We start from the raw sequence: 17140 nt of genomic DNA, 5'->3' as shown, positions 1-17140 counted from the left end.
GCAAAAATAGCATAAAAGGAAGGAGACGTGGTGCATTGATCTGAGCAATTTCTTAGCATAAGAGAGGCTCCCAAATCAATTCATAAACCCATCTCATAAGGAAACTTTTTCAGTCATTCCCCATCCATAGACGGATATCCAATATACAATTGACCGTCGAAAGATTCAGATGATTTGATTGATAATTTGATTTTTAAGGCAAGGTTCAACCTTCGAACTATGTGACCATTTGCTTAACATTGGTTGATGTTTGATTGCATTATGAAACAAGTAAATGGTATCTGCATTTGACGTTGTGAAAACATAATTGACATGTGGATATGTCATACAAGTGACTTCTACTGGCTTCGTTTTGCTTTAAATCATTGTTGAATTCTAATAGATGGAAATAAGCTGTTTTGTATCCAGCCCAGGGTAGAGCCCACAGGAAAACTCACGCGAATCTTGACTTTTGCTTTATGATTAAGAGCGCGCTCGCTCCATCTCGGAACGTTCCTCGAACAGGGGGGGAAGTCATTTCTTTACAGGGCCTTTCAATGCAGTAGCTGAGAGGTTGAGCCCTGGCAAACATCTCTGCATGGGTGCGAAACTTCAGTGTTGTCAAGAATAAGGTGTTTACTGCCGTTTATGTGTGTTGTGATCAAATTCCTGTTATCCTCGTGACATTTTCAAATTGAGCGTGTCTGCCAAAGGGGCAATATACCCTTGAATTAATTTTCTGTGATTGATCACGTTTTCATCGCTAGAAAGGTAAGATATTTTTTTCTATTGTAAAATCTGATCATCTAAAACTTTGAAGTTGAATGAGGGCAAATTTGTTGGTTTCCCTGAGATGAGAGGCTTATTTTGGGCACCATATGTCGCCACATCCACGGTTTGACAAGTCCATTTAAGAAGCTGTTATGGTTCTCGAACCATATTGTGTTCGGAAAGAGTGGCTAGTCAATCCCCATGAAGCCTACATCTCTCCCTGGCGTTTGCTCCATTCCTAGGTTTTTCATGCTTTGGGTTCTTATGGTAACTTTTCCTCTGCCAGTTTGTTACACGAACGACACCAAAGACTGGGAAGATGTCGTGTGAAACGGTTTTCTTTCTGCCACCTCTGTTCTCAGGGAAAACTATCGACAAATATCCCTCCAGGGGCCATTTTTTAAACGATTGGGGCTCAAATACCTTCCCATCATCCGATGTACTCATCTGAGGCCATTAAATGTATATGAAAGATTAAAACCTCCCTCTAGGTCAGATCCTAAAACATCCATCTTCACAATGTTTAATGGGCGCTTTTGATCACTGGGGTTGACGACGCATGGATCAGCAAACAACAGGAATTAAAACATCACCTTCGAGTGGTTCAAATGAGGGGCAATAACATTCTATAGGTAAATCTTCGATCACCCAATTTAAATTGCCTAGCCACAGGCTATCGTTATCAATTTTCTCTCCATCTGAGACCGAGTCCGTGAGTTCATGGATTCCTCTCTGGTTTAGGTACACTTATGTGTACAGTACATGGAGCAAGTAGTAGTAGCACGAAATGCGACGACTTGAAGAGAAGTCCGGCCAAGCCAGCATCGATCTCTCTGCTACGAATGTACTTTGGGCCTCAGAATCAATCTTTGGGGGTCGAACCTATCTGGCCAGAGGCTGCCAAAAGGGGGGGAGGGCATCATCCGCCCAAAACCAGCCTCACCACAGGGTTTTAAGATTGGAAATGAGTCTCTTAGCCTCGAAGATGGGGGCAAGAAATCATCTTGGCAAGCACGGATGTCGAGATTTCATGCCCAAGTAATAATGATTCTGGAGCGCCATCAACGAGTCAAATTGGTCGTACTGGTTGCCAAAACTGGGGGGGGGGGCAAGACCCTGACATAAAGATGTGTTGTGACCAAAAGAGCGATTAGAGCCTCTTGCCTCTTGGCCACATCGGAATAGATACCTTTCATACCAGGAGGAACCACTGGAGGCATTGTCATGCGTGTCTAGATGTTCATTTGATGACGATCACTGCGTTGTCGAATCCCTTAAATTTCGATTTTATGACTTCACCCCAAAGACAAGTGTGAAAGGGACGCTGAAGAAAGTGCATCATTGGCTTTTACTAGGTCCAATTCAACGAGCCGAGTATGCTTCTCTGGCTCCTTCCACGGACATCTCTTCCATCTCGAAATCCAAAAGCAGGCTCTCCAGATCCGATGTCATGATAAATGGATAAGACTCTCAAAAAGTTTTGTTTGGGAATCTAATAGAGACTCGAGAGCTTGTTGCTCTTATGAATGACTTTGATGTGGGCTGGACTGCACTTACCGCGAGATGCAATCTGAGCCGAGCATCATTTGGCAATCCCAATGGCATCATATGCATTTGTTCATTGACGAGTTACCGTGTCATTATTTGGCGGATGAGCATTTGCTTAGAGGACCTGATTTCAATCCTTGCCGTGAAAAATTGTCTCGTCAATAGCTTTATTTTCTTGTTGAGATACTTTTGAGAGTTTTTGTCGTGAAGGTGAAGGAAACCAAAGCAAACATTTGGTTGCTTATCTGATGAAAAAAGAAAACTTTGGGTTCTAGTAATTCTTTGGTAAATCGGTCCTGCCACTCAAAACCTTTGGACCGGTTCGAGACATGGCAAAGCGTTTAAAGTGCCATTCTGATCCCATAACTCTTGAATCATGCGGTTTGCAGATAGAGAGCATTGAGGGGCATAGATTCATCTCTAATGAGTTCAAGGTCATTTAAAGGAAGGGACGGCCACCAAGGAATACAGACGCCTGTTTTCAAAGCTTGAAGTGCATTGCTCTTGATCTGATCCGCCGATATAGCCTCAATTAAACCATCTTTTCTATGTACCTTTACCATTTGGTTGCGCTGTTCCAAACTTTGCATTTCAATTTCGAACCGGGTCCTCAAAAGAAATGTCTTCTCTGAGCTTGGCATTCCAGTGGCCTTATGAAGAAATTCTAATTACACAATTACCAAATTCAGCCCACTTATAAGAAGTTCCGAGGATACCCCGAGAGCCCATGGTGTGTCTGCCATAGGCTGAAACTGATGGAAGAATGTATTCCTATATGTGCTTACTGGATGAAGGCCTGCTTCGCTACTCAAAGTTCCAGACGAAGCGACCGGCTAACGAGACTGAAGAGCCATGTTCAGCGGAATGAAGGAATCTTCAACGTTAATTTGCTTAATCACTAGGTGGCAAAGCTTGGATTTCGTGGCGACCCGCGGGTCTTTCCGAGGTTTTTCTCGCTTTCAACCTCCATCCATTCAGTTTTTGAGGGTCTGTCGAGCTCTTTGAGTGGGGAGGTTTGATAAATTATTAGAAAGTACCTAGCCAACAAATCGATTCTCATTTAGCCCCTCTGACAAGCTGGACGCTCCAAGTGCCGGTGGGAGAGATTCTAAAGCGCTCTATCAGAAAGTGACACATTCGAAACGTTTATGCGTATTTTATTCTAATAGCCGTTTTCTATTAAAGCGCCAAGTGAGCGAGGGCCTTGCGCATTGTCCATATGAATTTGCATTGATTTATATCCCATTCAGAAAATGTCTTTTCTCAGCGAAGACGTCGAGTCCATGGCCATGTACTATCTATTCACGCACATAACATTTCGTCACAATAATGTATTGTGGCAGGCCAAACACTCAAACCAACCTTCAAACCCCAAGCCGATGAACTAATCCAGCCAAGGTGTTATTACTCTAAGACTTATGGGATTCTAATCGAGAATAGAGGCGCTCTCTAAAAAGCACATTATTGACAACTAGCATTGGAGGATGGTTGATGCTCTTTTTCGAACGCGAATCAAGAGCTTCTCCAATCAATCTTCGAAGTACGGCAAGTCCTGTTGGTATTGCCAGTCGGAGGGATTCTCTCCGGTTAATGCTCTTCCCAACCGTGATGAATTCCGACCGAGGAGGGCCCAAGCCCAAGGAAAGAATGAAAGAATGCCAAGTCCAAAAGCACTTCCCTCCACTTCCCCAGGTCCATCCCAGATGATTAAATATTTCATATTACAATCCCTCTCGTTAACACGGTGTGAAAACGCTGATATCGCGAGGACTGGTGGGGCGAGGGGAGGTGGATTTCGAAATTTGGAGAGTAATTGTTACAGTGATGGTTCATTAGGGGCCTTGAGCTAAGATTAAAATACAGCCACCTTTAGCACATCGTTCACCATCATCTCGTTTCGTTCCCTCTCAGTCTGCCCCCGCCTCCATCAATTCAGTTCAGTTCAGTGAGTGTGTGTATATGTGTATGTACGCCTGGCCAGCCCCGTGATGACAAGCCCCAAGTTGTAAAGGAGGACCCCAAACTCTCTGATCTTTATCTAATTTTCAACGTCATACCTGAATGTATACTCACACAGTCAGTCAGTCAGTCAGTCAGTTAGTTTGGGGGGGGAGAACTGGCATCTACCTACTATGCGTCCATCGACAGTATGAAGTATTCTATGGTGCAGTTATGCATACCGTGCGAGACAGCAGAGACCTTTCCTTGGCCGACGACGCACAAATGCTTACACCAGAGATTTTCGTCCGACTATGCGGGAATACTGTGATGATGAGGTACAACGTAATACATGTAGGCCTCTGAGAAAGGTGGTATGGTAATGGAATCCCTGGGCCGAATTGGCGATTCTCACGTGAAAAGTTCAATCCAATCCCGTTCCGAACCTTATCTCGTATTCATGTCAGCCTGTGAACGAATGAGCCAACCAACTAACCATCGAAGAGCCCTCAACAAGGGCCTTTTCCCAAAAGTCAAGAACACCATCGTCAATTAGGCAAATGGCAACTTTACATTCAGACATTGGCACAATCAGGAAATTGATCTCAGCAGTAAAGGTCTTCTAAGACATGGCTTCATAGACCGAATAGAGGTGCTTGGACGAATGTTGAATGTGAAAATAATAGCTCGCCACATAGATTGAGTTTCAATACAACGTGCACTCGGCTCACCCTGCATTTTTTGCACACCTTCGTTTATCCTCCTCCTCAGATTTTCTCTCCTCTCCAAAAGAACCTGCACGAATGGGATCGAATGGAAACCTGGATTGAGCGGTTTTTAATACTAATCCAATTTGAATTCGCTGTCAACAGCACGCACCAGATTATAGCCTATCAGTTGCCGAGGAGAATTTGACCCGAGTCCAGGATTTTGAGCCCCTCATCATTCATCTGTTGAACTCTTGAAATAAGTATTGGAACGGTATTCTTCTCGACACAGTGGCTGCAAGAACGTATTGTCAAGCCTCAAAATTTCACACTGGGCATGTTCACACTGAGGAGAAAATTAAAACCGCACTTAAATCTCCTAACAAATACAGAGACAGCCAGGGAGGCATTGAGACAGCGTGGCAGGTTCGTTTCAAAATGTGTTCATAATTGGTCAATGGCAACATTTCCCCGAGAGGCCGATCTCCACATGTTTCCTTCGTCTGTTGTCCGTTGTTTCTCCCACCTGATTTTTCCCAGGCTTGGCTTGTTAACCAAACACACCCAGTGTTTAATGAACATCATGTTCCAGTGAGTGAATCTTCAATTCGCTAGCACCACCCCGAACGACCACAGGCAAAATGTCCAAGAGCTCTAACTTGCAGGCAGTTAGTAGTTCGTACCATCCGTGAAGTGCTGAGTGCCAGATCTTGCACCATACCAGCCACTAATGGTTACAAAGCTTGATTGTCCAATGATCTTACCTTGACATATCGTGTCTGTGCCAAGATATGGAATTACCGATCGGCTCACCATGTCAAAATAGCATCCTCAGACAACAGAGATTTCGTCACTGATGACCGACGACAGTCAAGTTCGGAGTCATAAATCAACGGAAATTATGGGCTCTACCAATCTAGAAGACTCTGCTGTCTATCTTGTGAAAGTTGGGGACACCACTATTCAGTGCTCACCGAGGTTCAAAGCTATGGTCTCCTGTTGGAAACAGGTTTCTGAACGAGAGCAAGTCACTGGAAGTAACCCAAATCTCAGTTTCACGGAATTTGTTCAAGTGCCTTAGGAGGAGTTTCTTTTCCTTAAGCAATCTTAATGATTCCACACAATCACGCCATGATCACAGCCGTATTCAATGCTAAATTCCTATAGCTGATTCCCGACCGGCAAACCTTCAGGTTCAATTGGTCCATTGTTCTGCTTGATTAAATTTCCAGTTCAATCCCAATGGCTCACCCCTGACTTCTTTGGGGATGGAAAACGGTATCTTTTTGACAAGTTTTAGGCCAGCACCCTGAGTTGTCTTCTTTGAGATGTACGTATGTATGTTCCAAGTCGAAGGGAAAAGAAAAACTGGGATTTGATTATTGTTGCTCAGGTTTAGGTTGGTCATCTCGTTGGTATGAGGCAGAGCAGGTCTAGGAAGACCTTTTTTATTCACACTTGTAATGAACGTCCTGGAGAAAAATAGATTGTGGCACACCGCAACCGTGCTATTATCAGTATCATCATCATCATGGTCGTCGTTTTTTGTGGTTTTAAACCTTGAGATGAAAGTAATGACGGCTTCAAATTCTAATGCCATTGTCACTTCTGCAAAGTCAAACTGCCTATGGTCTTCATCCATAGCACTCTAAATTATAGAGTCAGATAGCTTTATTGTATTTCCCACTCTTATCCTCAAGGCGAGACCCTCGGAAAGATCTGCAGATCTCCCCTTGAAGGGGAAAAAATCTCCTTTGAATGAATTTATTGGATTGAATCCGGAATGGTTCTCAGGATAACGGCATTGAAGGTGGATAATCTCTTGACCTCCGTGAGATTTGCCGTTGGTTGGTTGGCTGGTAGGTAAGTTCGTTGAAACTGACCTGAGAGTTTATGGCACCGACGGCAAAAATCTTCGTCCAGACTTTACCAAGAAGCATATAAATTGCTTGCGTGACTTCAAAAAATCTTCCAACCAGTGTCCGTCTATCCATCGGTGCTCCTCATGTTGGTCGCTCAAAAAAGAGCACTACTACAGTATCTCAAGCCACTCAGAAATTCAGTCCCATGCTCAAATTGGATTTTCAAGATTTTCCCCTCAATAATGAGGGACTTGCTCAACAACGACGGTTACGAATCAAAAGGACGATTCCAAGACTGGGAACTCATCACGACGTGGTATCCTAGCCTGCGCATGCCCAACCAGGTGTGGAGTTATCCATGGCGGATTCCTCGAGATTGGCTTGGAGTGTAGGAAAGGAGTTGGTTTGTTAGCTGTTTTCTTTTGGTGTCTTGATTCAAGTTGGCCATTATCTTTGCTAGGGTGAGCCATAAAAAGCCATTGTGATACTCACAGTTACTCACAACGCCAGATGACCCTTCCAGAGTTCTTCTCTCTGGATTGGATGCCTCCCTCCAGGGGAAAGGGGGCTTCCAAACCATGCACGACTGTTTAAGTGCCAGAGGTCCTACCTCGCGAACCTCACGTCAAGAAGGGGTGAAAAGGGGTTGAGAAAAGATGATCTGGCCATTCTTAGCGATCACTGTTCGTTTCTTCGACCAATTTGCTGAGTCCTGTGATTCGATGGAATCTAACCATCCTCAAGTATTCGGAATTGCCATCCTCGATCATAAATTGAGAATCTGGCCATCGCTTATTCCAATGGTGTAAGTCAAGAACATGATTCTACGTGCGTAGGGAGCAAGGACCCAGGATCAGTAGGGTTGGGTGTTATCCCTTCCGTGCTCATTTTAGTTGAAACCTTGGCATTCAGCATTCACTCAACGTTTTTTGAGGAACAAATTCTAGTCAAATTTGGGGTACGCCCTACCAAAACAAGTCATGGCTTCTCCTTCTTGAACTACAAAACGACCCGATCATGGCAAAGATTAAGCTTCTTCCAGATTTACAATTTTGGTCAAGGTCTCTTTTTTCATTGATCCTTCAGGGGCATCAAAAATCAGCTTGGCTCTTTGATCCTCGTTTAAGGAAGGCTATGAGGAACACATTACCAGCAACAGCAGTCTAGGCCTCCCATACTCCAACTAGCCAATAATTGCCGTTGAAACAATGGTGCCATGAAATTCTGCTAGAATTATGAACACTAAATGCTCAAGCAAAATGCATTTTGGAGAAGTGGAGCGACCTCAAGCAACAAAACTGTTAGCTTATAAAAGCCAAATGAAAATACCTAACCAATAGATAATTATGTGAAGTTTAGGGTGAAGTTTTGATGATTCCAGTACTGCCTTAGCACCAGAGGAATCAGGGCAGCCACGGGCCAGTTCGGCCAATGTAGATTGCTGGATTAGTTTGGACCGTTACTTCTCTTTTGCCCGGTTTAGCATTACCAAAGCCAGAATTACCAATGCTTTAACTTTGAATAAAAAATGTACCCAGACTGACATATCATGCATTCGCATTTGTGATTCTGGCCATGGTAATGCTTAACAAGGGTCCAAACCAGCCTAGCGGTATGCGTTGGCCAAACCAGCCCGTGTGGTTGTCCTTTTGCCATTGATGCTAAGGACAATACTAGTACCACCAAAGCTTCACTCCAAACGTCACATCATTTTCTGTTGAAAAATTGTCTTGCTCACAAGAATCCAGGTGTGAGTTGCTCGGTGTGTTTCGTTCGGCGTGGTCAAACAATCGGATGTTTCATTCTCCTTTGACTGATCTATGGCTTGGGAACAATGTCACGGCTCATTGAGATGGTGTCCTAGACCTCTTACTGTAAAACCATCTCGCCTACCAGCAACACACTAACGTCAGGGGTTGGATGAGATGTTGGTTCAACAGCAACTACACACACTAAACAACACAAGCCTGGATGGACAATACGTAGCATGTCGTTTATGTACATGCGTGTACCGATGTGAGGGACAACAGGGTGGTCCCTCCAATCTCCCTGCTTATCTGTTCTTGATGGCTTGGAATGCATTTGAGACTGCTCAGCTCAAGTTCTCGATTCCCACCATTGTTGAAGAACATTGTGTCACCAAAGCCGGGATGAACATATCTCATCAGTATTCTTGAGTCACCCTTGAACACAAGCTCTTTCCGTGCATTTGCACTCTTCCACCAGCCTCACTTTCCCATCTATCGGTCCAGGCTTATCTTGCCTGATTCAGGTTTGAAGCTATCTTCATGGCCCCTTCCTTTCACTTTTGGTTGGTAAAAAGAGGCATCAAATGGCTACTCAAACCTCGAATTCTTAATTTTTGAGATTTCTTCGTACCTACACTCACAACAGTAGAGAGTCAGTAGTCCTACCTACTCACTGTAGGCAGAAAGGTGGGTACTATTTGCCTTGGGTGTGCGTGAGGTAGCACTTTTAGTCTCGGGACTAATAAAGGCTTCAGCTGTTGCATAAGACAACCATTTACATTCTGAGGCCTGAAACACCACCGTGAAGTTAACCGGCTAGCTGCTTGACCAACGAGCTTCTCAAATCTCTCGGACTATCCTGGTCGGGATAAATAACAAGTTTGTGTGAGGCTTGTCGTAAAAGTTTTATGTTAGAGGGCTCCTTTGAGACACCCATAAATATGACAAAACCCACGTGGTGAGCCAGTCCACTTCCATTGAGTGACAGAGTAAGTAACCACACGGTGGCCCATCGAGACAAGACGAGGCATCATCTTTCATTGCAGATTGCCCTGCACAGAAACAATCTGTTCCCATGCCATATTGAGTGGTTATGGATCTGGACAATGGACATGAGTGGTGTGCCTTTTGTTTAGGCCCTGGGTGACAACTAAATTTTAGGTTGATACTGGTTTGCTTTTGGGTGTATTTAATTTCCACTTCTCGAGTTCTCAAAGTAACTCTTCTTAAAAGATACTGTAGGTACGCCACTTTTGGCTTGAAATGGATCCTCTCGAAGTTGAAGAAGACAATTACGGCTATAGTTGATAGTTGATGGTTGGTGGTTAGTGGGTGTGTGGTTTAGACAGGAACACAATAAGACAAGTCAGGAAACATTTGCTCATCTCATTGCTCAAATTAGCCAGAACCAGGCAACGGACGGAGGATGTCGACGTTCCACATTCTTTGTACTGTACAGGGCACATTACCTGCCTCATATTTATGGTTGCTCACTTCCTCGTGGGAGATGGGTTGCTTGAATGAATTGGTTGGGAATGCGAGAAATAGGCTCAAAGGTCGAATTTAGAACACCTACTTCTGAGGACGAGTCCTCCTTTCGAATTTCCCTCCCAACCCTCATTTCCAAATATTTCATTAGAGGCTTTGGAAATGTCAGACAGCTAGTGTTTGAATCGAGTCGCCACGGAAACCTTTAGGTTACAGTTAGCAGACAATAGAGACCATGCCTCTTTAAAGGGGAACAAATTGACTCTTTGTTTCACTCTTTGTAAATAAATCAAGGCTTGATCTGGGAAGAAGTCAGACGTCCTGTTGGAGTGGCAGTTCGCCCTGAGCCATGCCAGCAAATCAAGACTGGAATAATCAGCCAGCTGGAAGCCCAAAAAACATCCTAATGAGATAAATTCGTGATGACGGGATTTGTACCAATCCCTCAACTTGAGACACTCGGGATCTGACGAACCAAATTAATAGCCAACTGTTCTTCCTGTCTTGTCTCTTGTTCGTTTCTAAATGGAGTTGGTAAATTGTGGGAAAGCATACTCAATGTCACTGAAATGGGTTGCTTGGAGCAAGAAAAAGTTCACGAGTGATTGTGACCCAAATCCAAGGACGGCTTCATCGTGATTCAATAGATTATTGCTTCATTTCCTGGCCTCCTCCGAGTCTTGATCATCCGTGATTGACAGACAGGAAAAGTGATCCTACTGCACAGTGACAGATTTTCAATTTCAAGAGTGCTGAATATTGAGGGGAGTCTTGTGTCTTCTTGCCTCAAGAGACGGAGAGAGAAAAGTGTGGGACATGGGGGTGTCTCCAAAGGCATTCTAATCTGTCCAGGGGTTGAAAGGTGAAATCTGAGAGCTCTCATGGCATCTCATCATTTGCTTGGTTAAGGAAGGGGAGTTGAAAGAGGAGTCCTTGAAGAGAAATTAATTCATGGAATTTTGCAACTCCACTGCTCGGAGGTTTGTCAGATCCGTCCGTCATTCTATCTTTTTATACTATACGAACACATTCAGCTCAGGAGATGGTGCTTTTCTGCTTTGGAAGAATGAGTTTTTTTGGCCTTTTCATTGTAACACAATGTTGTGAGCAATGAGTAGCGAGTTGGTCGTTTGGGCGAGATTGAGAGACCTTGAAGCACCCCCCAAAACGACATAGAATCATCATGACAAATGGCGTTAATGCCCCCTTCTTGGCCTCGTCTCGAAATCTGTTTCAAAGCAATGACTTATTTCTATTTCAGGTAAGATTCATGATGGTAGCTGGTCTGGCCAACCGACCTAACCCTTTGCGATATCGGTCTTGAGAATCTCCATTTGTGCCCTTGGTAGTTTCGCGTTGGAGAATGACATGATTGTAAGTTTTGAAATTGACGTATGTGTTGACATTGAAGCTTCACAAATTTAAGAGGACTCCGGATATTTCAACGAAAAATTAAGACAACGAGACAAGGAAATCGTCTTTCTCATCCTTGCTGTCCTTCCCCAGGTATTTTTCTTAGACAGACGATCTCAAGGATATTCATTTCATTGGAGACTCAGTTGCTGTCGTCGCATTTGTTAGAAATTTTTAAGATGTGCTTGTCTGCGACGTCTTTGCTCTCTGATTCTGTTCCTGTCATTTCCTTATTTGATTCCGGCCTTCAACATTTCTGCTTCCTTGCCTTGAAGGTTCACGAATATCCTGAATCATAGGGCTTCCCGCACAACATTTGATACTCAAACATCAAGCTTTTTGCTTCACTTCTTTCGTTTTGCATCTCATTGCTATCGTCAGTTGAGTCAGGTTCCTTGTCGCATGGTTTTATTACGACCTGATGCTCCATTTCCATTGCGACTTAAGTATCTTGATGGCGAGTGACAACGAGTAGAGAAGTAGGGAAGAAAATAAGTCCTCAAATAGCCTATGGCCTCTATTCAGCTCTTCCATTTCAAGTCTTTTTCTTGTACTGCAATCCGCGGCTTGGTTCTATGACTGGATGACGGGATCTGACCCATTGAGAGAATGGGTTGGCGAATGGACCGCCTATTATGGGCATTACTATAACAGATTTTGCAACTCGAAGGAGAAATTCTCTCGTCGCTTTTTCTATCCTTCCTTCATAGTGTTCGTTGGCTCCTTTGGGGCAAAACAATGAAGCGGTCTGGCCTGTTATTACCCGATGCATTTGGGAGGCATTTTCGGAATAACGTGACGACCATCCGAAATTCTCGGATAGAACTAACCTTCAATTTCCCATCCAAATGCGCCATTTGGGAAACAAGAATTTCATTCGAGAACCTCTCTCGAGAAGTACCTTTTACCTTGTCATGAGGATCGAATCTCGCGGAGGAAGTGGGTCAGCCAACATCTTCTCTTTATAAAAATTGGGATAGGGAGATAAAAAAAATATTCCTTTAGTTAGGTCTCATCCTTGACGGTTTGGGTGATCTATAAGTGATTTCGTGGTTACGAATGAGCATCATTCTAGGGGAATTACTATCGCCACCACTTCTGACTTATTTTGGCATGAGGAATTCATTCACCTTGAAGATTCGGATGGATGTGGTTCCTTACTAAGAGGAAGTCGAGTAAATAGGTGGGTAGGCAAACCATGAGTTAATGACACTCGACAAATTGGAAATGGCTCAATTTTGTCGAGGACCTCCTATTTTGGGGCGGCCTTGGTCCAATTAACAAATTTGAGGTCCAATCCATTTTTTTCAAGAGAAACTCAGGTCAAACGCATTTTGAAGTCATCTTGAAAGGTTTTAAGCAATTCTTGCCAAGCTCCTACTACTGACTAAAAGAAGGAAGTCTCTTCGTCCATTAAACTTTTGTCTAATTTGATAGATTAATGATGGAACGATCGATTTGAAGTTTGTGGTGTCTTTGTTATCATTAGCGGTACACCGATCAAGAATCTGTGCGGAACAGTGGTCTAAAATTGATGACAATTTACGATATGACATTTATTTTTGTGTCAGTTTTAAAGATACCAATTTACTGAGCGGATTCTTTGAAGTACTAATTTAACATCGTAAAAAGCGCTTTGATTTTGTAGTTGCCTTAAAAATGTCTTGTTAATGCCTGAAAGGGCTATTGATTTGGATCAAATGGTAGCTGTTGTAAAAATTGTTATCGTTCGCATTCTCGTTCTTATTACTTTTACTATACGTGTTTACGTGTCCGTCGTCTTGCCAGAAAAATGTGGAGCAGCCTTATCTAGATTGAATCACGTTTTGAGATTGAATTATAATTGGAAGCCAATCCAGAGCCTCATTTGGACGGAGCCCCTCGTTTCCAAGCCAAGAAAAGTCTCCAATGCCTCGATATGGCAAAACATGAGGAGCCTGTTTCACAGCTTTGATCACCAACAACCAACCAAGTGGTTCCATGAGCTTCTTATGTAGGTTGGAATCAGGCGGATATTTCGAGAATGTGATAGGCATAATGATGGGAACAACAAAAAGCGATGACGATAATAACAATAATGACTCGTTCTTGAAATGAATTGCGGATCCACGGCAACATTGTGAAATCTGAGCCGAGTGAAAACTCGCGGCGAGAAGGTCCCTCCCTAAAAAAGACACACCATTTCCTTTCATTTCCTCTGCAATTTCCCAAATTCACATCCAAAACGTGAAAACGAGGAACATCGCCGTTCGCCAACCATCTTGGCATTTAACTCTCTCCCTCTCCCTCTGACTCGTCCTTCCGTTCATACACACTACAGACTATACACTATAGGTGTTCCTATATGTATTCTCGAATATTCTCGTACCTCAAGGAGTCGCAGAAAATACTAGACAACTATCGCAAAGCGGGTTTCTCGTTTCAACGATGAGTGAGATCGGATGAAACGGATGAAACATTACAAATGTTACAGCTTTGCAAAGCCAGCATTTCTTCGGATGTGTCGTGGTAGTATGTATGGATCTGCATATAGTGCGTCATTTTTCGGCACAAGTAAGGAATGCTTCGTCGCCTCGTTCTCGTCGCCGTGGACGGCCTCCTCCTGCTCCTCCTCCTCCGCATCCCGTGTGAGATACTCGTGCGTTGGTTGTTTTAGTCGGGGTCACTGCAAAGGTCATCAGTAAGAGGGCTCGAAGACTGTCATCGAGACCACAAAACATGTGAAATATGTAATCTCATTCGCTTAACACGTCACGTACCTCTCGAGCAGTACAGGTTTAACTGGAACTCCATTCACCCGCATATCGTCGTTGTGAATTCTTGACTAACATATGGAGATGTGGGTCATGGCATCTCATGATCTGACGTTTGGCTTTGGGCATCGAACTCTCTTCCTGGAAGCATCCTTCCATTCTTCCATCTTCCATCCGATATTCTCGTTTCGTTTTCCAAATCCTTTGGCGTGCAATATTGAGTACGTACTGTCGAACGGGAAAGGGGGGCTTTTTTCTGGTTCTGTTATTCTGCGAATGATAAACGAGGGTTTCATGTCAAGGAAACTCATTGCCAGGCACCCTCAAGAAGATTGTTTTGATAATTAACGCTGAACCTCTGACCTCAACTGATGAGGCCAATGACAATGAGCCAACTTGAAGTTCCGGTCGCCTTCATTGTGTTCATTGACACCATTACGCACGAGGTGCCAGCCAACATCATCGAAGCCGACCCTTTCTCAGCTCGATTATCTGCATCATCCCAATAATGAGGCTCTCACTCTTTTCAATTCGACCCTTTTTGATGAGAAGCATTGCTCTCATTTCAAAAACACCGGTTATACAGATGGTCATGAGATAGTTGTCTTTTCTCAGAAACGTTGTTATGAATGTGCTTGCTGAAATGTTCAAAAGGAGAAGTTAGTCGATACCAAATATTGATGGTTGGAAGCTTTCATTTGGTACTCAATTCATGTACCATCCACAAATATTTCTGTGTTGTCTGGCCAGGCTCAAAAAGTGAATTTCCCACACGCTTCAATGGAACATAAATAATTGACGACTTCGAGGCATAGCACAAAATTTGTCAATGAAATATTACTGCACTTGAGAACAGAGGTTGGTCGGCTTCTTCTCCATGCCATCGGTGAAGAATCCACATTCGTTAGGGCATTCTCGTAATTAGCTAGCCCCTCATCAAGGCATAACAGCCACTGTACAGAAGTACCTACTACGTACGTACGTCCATACGATGAATCGAACTTGGATTTCAACTTCGGGTTGTTTGAAAAGTCCACGCCCTTCCTGTCGTTGAATTGCTTGACGGTTTACACCTTTTTTCAAGAGGCGTCCGCTAAATGCACTTCATTAAGATCTCCAGTCCATGGTTTGAAATGTCTTTTTAACAAAACAATGGGAGAAACGGGTTGATTCCAAATCAATAGCATGTCTTGTTTGACTGTGTCTGTCTCTCGGAAAATTCCGAATCCAAGGGCTAGCTCCTTGGGAGGAAATTGGGGCCACGAAATGGAAAGTTGCATTGGCATGTGAGAAATTATGAGAAGGGCTCGGTTGATTCCAAATGGCACGAAGACCTCCAAAGTCGACGAAGTCTCGAGAGTTCCCAATGATCAATTAATCTCACAGAGTGTGTGTAATGGGTATGTGAGAGCAAGAGGAGGGAGTAAGGAGGAAGAGGAGGAGGAGGAGTGACAGATCCAGATTTCTCCACATCGACCAGGATTTGACACCCAATTTCGAGGGAACTTCCATTGGCAAAAGAGATTTGAACATCGGAATGAGAGGACTCAGAGCCTGGTTGGTAAATCCATGCAACGGGTCGAGAGGTGCGTAGTTTTTGCTAAGCGCCAGAATGGATGAAATATTGCTGATTTGGCAATCCTGAAATTGGCCTGGGCGACCCCCCAAATATTATTGCAATGATGTCGGAGCGATGGGTGCGAAAAAAACCTTTGTCTCTCTGCATAATTCAATCAACTCCCTGCCAAGAGACACTGCTCATAATTCACCTTGAATAATGCGCACATCCAACAATAAGCTGGAGACAAGACAGACTGACTCGTACCTTCACCCTCAGCGTTCGTTCATAGAGAGCAGAGTGAAAAACGCAGTTTCGTTTTTGACGATCAACTCACAAATCGGCCCTTAAAAGCACCCCGCTTCCTTATAAGGAGCCATCTTCAATTGGAAGTTCACGGAAATAATGAGATCATTGGTATTCCAGACCAGGTGAGTGTGTCGATTTCTAAAATGACAAGGCTTGTTTGTTGTGATGTTTGAGCAATCGGCTATTATCACCCACCTCACATCTCAAATTCACACTCCAAGGCATTCTTGGTCGTTTCAAAATGGGGCCCCCAAGATAGACCGACCGACCGACCAACCGACCAACCAACCAAGTGTGACGATACATGGTTGCCTATCCACCCTTTCAATATTGATTCGCCAGATTGAACAATCATGGTCGAGAATGGCCATGCATTCCGATTTTTGTAACAGAGGGCAGAGAGATCGATCGTCATTGTTTGTGAAGATACCTTTGTCCATTCATTCACACACAAGATGGAAAGGGTTGGAGATGCTGGATGGAGGAGGACAAGCCAGCGTCCTCGAACCCAATTGTATTCGATTGAAGGGTGTAACGGTCCTCGGTGCTACTGTACACCATGTATAGTACTGCATTCGGTTCAGGTGCAAATTCCGAATTCGCGAAGCCGGTCTCGAATACTAAGGCCAAAATTTGGCCACGCTATTTGATCCACCAAATAGTAGCCCGGGACATTCAACCCTTTCAACGTTGGGATGAGGGGGAAAGAGCATTGAAAAGGCTAAGCAGTTCTTGTCCAGGTCTGCCGAAAAAGAGCCACGCCATTGTCTGTATTTTTAGCGTCTATGCGAAAGCGCTAAATGTAAATTTAAGCACATTTTATGTGCAAGACGTGGATAATGAGCTGCATGCTCATCCTCGAGATGCGTAATGAATGCCAGCAAGCATGAGTAATGAAAAGTAATGTCAGTAATGACTGTTGGACTGGAAACATCACGCAGACCCATTGGAAATCACGATTTCTCATGGCACATGGCGAAAAGGCTGCTGCCCAGGTTGGATTTGCTAAAGAGTCGGACCCATTGGGCATTTTGTAGTCACTTCTTTTAGCATTTGAATTCGCATT

The 17140-nt window shown here is 43.8% G+C and overlaps 1 protein-coding gene across 1 annotated transcript in view; it reads left to right on the top strand.

The window, feature by feature from the left end:
- Nucleotides 1–540: 540 nt before the first annotated feature.
- Nucleotides 541–17140, top strand: part of LOC131880149 (leucine zipper putative tumor suppressor 2-like) — a gene marked incomplete at its 3' end in the record, with an annotated part of 47196 nt that continues 30596 nt past the window's right edge. Inside the window, 1 exon segment of the mRNA XM_059226677.1 lies at nucleotides 541–750.

The sequence above is a fragment of the Tigriopus californicus genome, chromosome 5, assembly GCF_007210705.1.
Source record: "Tigriopus californicus strain San Diego chromosome 5, Tcal_SD_v2.1, whole genome shotgun sequence".
Taxonomy (NCBI): Eukaryota; Metazoa; Arthropoda; class Copepoda; order Harpacticoida; family Harpacticidae; genus Tigriopus; species Tigriopus californicus.
Note: the sequence above shows the minus strand (reverse complement) of the source record. Positions and strands in the feature narration are given on the sequence as shown.